Here is a 5,718-nt window from a genome sequence, read left to right as displayed (position 1 = left end):
TCGCATCAACAAAGAAAGTAATATATTCTCTACGCTTTTACATCAACTGACTTAATATTTCACAGCCAGGCCGGGCATGGAACAGGTTGGACATTTATCGAAATTTAATTCTGACCTAAGTCTGTCTATAGTTAGGTTGAACTCTAACACAGACCTTATTAAGCACTTGTTCAGTTATCCACAATGGCCTACATGCATCTAAACAAATCTTACAGCTAGGCACGTATCGTGAATACGTACGCAACGTACATCAGCTAACACAATCACTAGTCATTAGCTAGTACTCCACTTATATACTATAAATTAGGAACATCAAGACTACCTCAGTCCCAACTCCCACCTTATAACCAAAAGAATCACCAGCGAACTTATTCAAACTTCAGCCTCTGTCCCAAATTTCTATCTCAAAATGAAGCCAAATGCTTTGTGCGTATATAAAAGAAGTAAGAGGGCCCTCCAATTCAGTGCAACTCGATGGCGCACGCCCCTTCCTATTCAATAGATATTAGTATCCACCGTTTTTATAGATTGTTTCTAATTTGTTTCTAAATTTCTGCTCACATATATAGTAACAATATATATGGATTGATAGATTTAGGAACGACCTGTAAACTCTATATATATCATTGTGTACTCTGTAGAAATCAATCAAGTAAAATATCTTCATCATTCTATCATAGTATCAGCCTAAATACGGTCCAACACCCTAACCCTAGCCTCTTAAAACTTCTGCCTCTTCTCAATTCTCAATGGCCGAACTCATCAACATCAATACCAATGCTGACTCTTCTCCAGGATCTGATGATCCCTTATTTGTGCACCATTTCGATAGTCCCACGGCTGTTCTAGTGTCCCCTATGTTATCAGGTGACAATTATCCTACATGGTTGCGATCTATCTCTAGAGCACTTCAAGCAAAAAATAAATTTGGTTTTGTCAATGGCTCTATCACGCCACCCTCTACTCCCAAAGAGAAAGCAAAGTGGTCACGATGTGATGATCTCGTTGCTTCATGGATTCTCAATTCTGTTACTCTAGACATCCGTGGAAGTATTCTCTATGTCAACTCTGCATCCAAAATCTGGAAGGATCTGGGTGACCATTTCTCATACACTAACGCGCACCCAAGGTCTTTCAACTGAAGGACTATGTCACTCTACTCAAGCAAGACAACCGTTCGTTATCAATTTACTTCACTCTACTTAAATCTTTATGGGATGAATTAATAAGTTCTCTGTCTACTATTCCTACTTGTACTTGTGGTCATGCATTCGTTTTTGCCAAAGAGATTGAAGTGGTCGTTCCATGAAATTCATACAAAGCCTCGATGATCGTTTTAAATCCATTCACAGTCAGATTCTCTTAATGGATCCCTTTCCTCGTATGTCCAAAATTTATTCTTTGATCTGACAGGAAGAAAAACAACAAGAAATCTATGCACTATCTTTTCCTTTTGCTCCAAATGTTACTGCCCTGAGTACTCATTTTAAAAGTCCCAACTGGGCCCCTTCTACGAAACCTGGGTAGTACAATTCTCAGCCAAGCAATAGTGGTATATATGAAACCCACTAAGGGGCGCACACCCTCCAATTAAGTGCAACTCGAGGGGGCACGCCCCTTCTCATCACGACGATCTTCTTCCACATTTATCTCCACCACCCACACCGGCCATTAGCACCTCCTCCGACACCAACTGCACCTTTAGAACCTTCTCAGGCACCACCACTTCATCTCCATACATCCCCTCAATCTACTAGAGTGCGAAATCCTCCACTACTTCTCATCAAGGATTATCATTGTTCTACTCTCACTAAGGCACCTAAAGTCCATCGCTCGGCCAACCTCATCCAATCAGACTCTAAGGTAACAATGTCTTCCACTCCATATCATATGGCTTTATATGTTTCTGACACTAATTTGGCTCCTTGTCATTAAGTTTTTTTTTTTATCTAAAGTGTCACACCCCGAATTTCGACAGAATTCGGAAAAATAATATTTGTTCCCGACTCTTCGATCTTCGAGGTGTGACGCACTCTCAACTCCCAAAAACCCATAAACAGTTTAAACATGCGGATAATTTAAAAACCAATAAAAATTTCAAATTAACAAAAGTCCTCTTCATTACAAAAATTAACAAATGAAAATGCAAATAACTTTATCTCAACTGAAAATCTATATCACCTCAAAGGAAAACAAAGTCTATATTGAAATGCGACGCTAACGCAAACCACAAGCAGCAACCAACCTTCTTCAACATGAAATCTGTTAAGACTTATCAACTATGTTCATTTAATGAACACACCCGATAGACAAACATGCAAATCGGGTCAGCATTATAAAAATGCTGGTGTGAGTAGCTCTAAAATACAACATATACTTATACCAAATATATACACAATTCATACGGCAGTTAGTTCCTCCACCGAGGCGCCTTAACTTTCCACGATGAATACAACATCCTTAAGTTCAATAATTAAGGCAGGTAGTTCCTCCACTGAGGCGCCTTAACTTCCCACTAACCACACAACAAACTATACTCATACTAAATAAGGCATGTAGTTCCTCTATTGAGGCGCCTTAGGTTTGAACTAAACAAATAACCAACCAAGCATATTATATACGTACCGCATTTTATGCTCAATTACAGAGTGGGTCGTCTCTACACAAGTAATTAGTTTGACCCACACTTCTGCAAAACCATATGCAGTCATCTATCTAAAGATACATCATTAACCAACACATTACCATAATTATATTAATTAAGGCTTTCTTTGCGTGTCCCTAAAATCACGTTGTATCTATGTCTTACCTAGTTTCCCTGGCTACCACAATCGCTTCCCAACGCCGAACATGTACATCCACATGCCTCCCCTCACATAACGAACCACTTTGTGCGTAACTACCCTGAGCGGGATGCCGCACACCAGGTAACCCTCACACGAAAGCCATTATGTAAGTACTGTCATTATTCGGCATAAAATATCGCGCGTCTCGTTCTAATTTTGCGAACGGAATAATCAAGCCACTATTCGGCTACGCTAGAAGGGCCATTCAGATTCACTGAAACGCCAGAAGGGCCAATCACATTACTTACGCCCGAAGGGCCATTCAGATTCACTGAAATGCCAGAAGGGCCAAATCCCATGAGTTGTGGTAGCTAGGTTCTAGGATTTTCGTTACGTAATTTATTCAAGTGTCATACATTTATGACTCATAATAATTCCACTATATCACGTGCAGGTCAAATACCTTATTGCACTAAGCTACAATATTTAGAAATATCTCAATTATATCTCATAACTACTTTCATTCTTTCACGTGCCAATATATTATTGTACTACGCCACACTCCCGTGGAAAATATCCACAAATACTCTACTACCTCCTAGTAGCATCTCACAGATAAAATAATGGAGCGTTTATACATTTATTCCTCCAAGACTATTGCATTTAATATATATATCCCAACATATTATATAATGTCACAATATCAACGTCAAATCTTAATTAGATAATGACAACCAAATTTATACAAGCTTCCACAGCATTTTAGCATTTGATTTGTCCATACAATTTACAACATAAAATGTAGCACAATTAAACAGTCCACAGTCCACAATCAAATCCCAAAAATCTAAAGTCTATGAATCTAAGTCCGTATATAATTGAATACTCATAAAAACCTATATATCTAAGTCTTATAAAAATTCCCCGCTTGTTACGTGCCAAAATATTATAGGTTTTGCACACTACCCACGTCAAATCTTAATTAGATAAAGACAACCAAAATTATACAATTTCCGACAATATTTTATTACTACATCTGTCCATATTCTTAAACATGTGAAAAAAAAACTGGAAAAAGTCAACAGTCCACAGTCAACGGTCAAAGTCAACGGTCAAAGTCAAAGTCAACACGTCATGGTCAAAGTCAACACATCATGGTCGAAGTCAAACTATCATTGTCAAAGTCAAACTGTCGTTTCTATGTTCAACAGGTTCATGGTCACAGCCATGGTTCATGGCTAAGGTCAATGTGCATGGTTCATGGGCTCATGACTACGGAAATGCTTAAGGTCATGGTTCGGACCCAACTAGCCAAGCCCAAATCTTAGAACCCGGCCCCAAAAGTCTAAAACCACCTTATTTATTCCACCTGACCCAATTGGAGACATAAGGACCAGCCCACATAAATTAGAAACCGGCCTAAAGAAAACTAATTAGATTTAGCCCAAACAAAACAAAATAGAACTGGACCAAACTTAACAAAACTGGTCTGGCCCAACAACTAGAACTAAAGCCCAACAATTTAAACCGGCCCAAGAAACCAACCAAGGCCCAAGCCCCAGGCCCAAACCGGTCATCTCCTTCCTCCAGCAGCCTCCACCACCAGCTCGCGCACCGGCCACCACTTCTCCCTTCCCCCTCATATCGGTTTGACTCCTTTTGAAAAACCAAACCACTTTAATAAACGCGAAATCTTCAATTCTTGAATTCCCCATCTTCACCAAACTAAATCTGGAAATCCATTGACCTCCATTAATGGCTTCCACAAGCTCCACTCGACAGCCTTCACGCACCCTCGCTAGCTACCCATCACCTACAATCCATTCAAAGAACACAACCAAACCCCAACAACAAAGTTTGAATAAAACTGGCGATTTCCTGTCGGCCGCCATTAACGATTTCTTGAAGCTCCCCACAGCACTCAAACCCCCAACAACCAATAACCAACCCTTAATCCATCCACAATTCAGTCCGCCTCCAACCAACAAACAATCACCAAAATAAAAAAAACGGTTTTGGAGTTTGCGCTGCCATTAACGTTCCGAACTCTAGCAGATTCAAACTAGCGTTTCCATCATACCTCAACAACCAACCATACCACAACAAAAAAGAAAGTTCAAACAAGCCAATATGATTTCGTTCAACTGTTCTGGGCAACGCCATTAGCGCCTGTTCAAAGCTTGAACATATCTTCAACAGGCGATTCTAAACCCACATCAAAACAAAACAACATAATCTAAGGGCAGTACGATTCATGGGCTAGCGCCTCCATGAACGCCTGTTCATAGCTTCAACAGTTCAAATAAAAACTAAAAGATATCAACAGAACTAAATAACTATAAAACTGGCGGTGGAAACACTTTCGACAAGAATTAAGTAAATACTAAACAGACGAAAATCATAGTTTATGAAATTTGTAAATTTTAAACAGACAAAAATTATAGTTTTAGTAGTGCTGAGAGATAAACTCTACTCACCTGTATCAAAAGCTCAACTTGACGAAACCCTCATCGTCCAAATCGTCGCGCTCCAACGCTCGAGCAAACAAGTTTCTATCTCTGCCTCCATTTTTATTATTTTTTATTCTCTAAAAACCCTATTCTCTAGAACAATGTGATTATATACTTGGGTTTGAAACCCAAGCCCAACACAGACTCGGGCCCAGAAACCAGGCCCACATATCCCAAATCCAATCCAATCAAATATTAAATAAATAATTAAATAAATAAATAAATAAATACATATTTTAAATACGGGCGTTACATAAAGTGTCTTCTTCAGTTGTTCCTTCATCTTTTTCTCAAGTTATAAAAATTCCAAAATGGTGAGCTGCGCGTTATGATTGTTGAAATTGCGGCCTTAGAAAAGAATAACACATGGACTCTTGTTCCACTATCATTTCATTGATCATAAGACTATTGGTTGTAAGTGG

This window comes from Coptis chinensis, chromosome 3 (genome assembly GCF_015680905.1).
Source record: "Coptis chinensis isolate HL-2020 chromosome 3, ASM1568090v1, whole genome shotgun sequence".
Lineage (NCBI taxonomy): Eukaryota > Viridiplantae > Streptophyta > Magnoliopsida > Ranunculales > Ranunculaceae > Coptis > Coptis chinensis.
Note: the sequence above shows the minus strand (reverse complement) of the source record.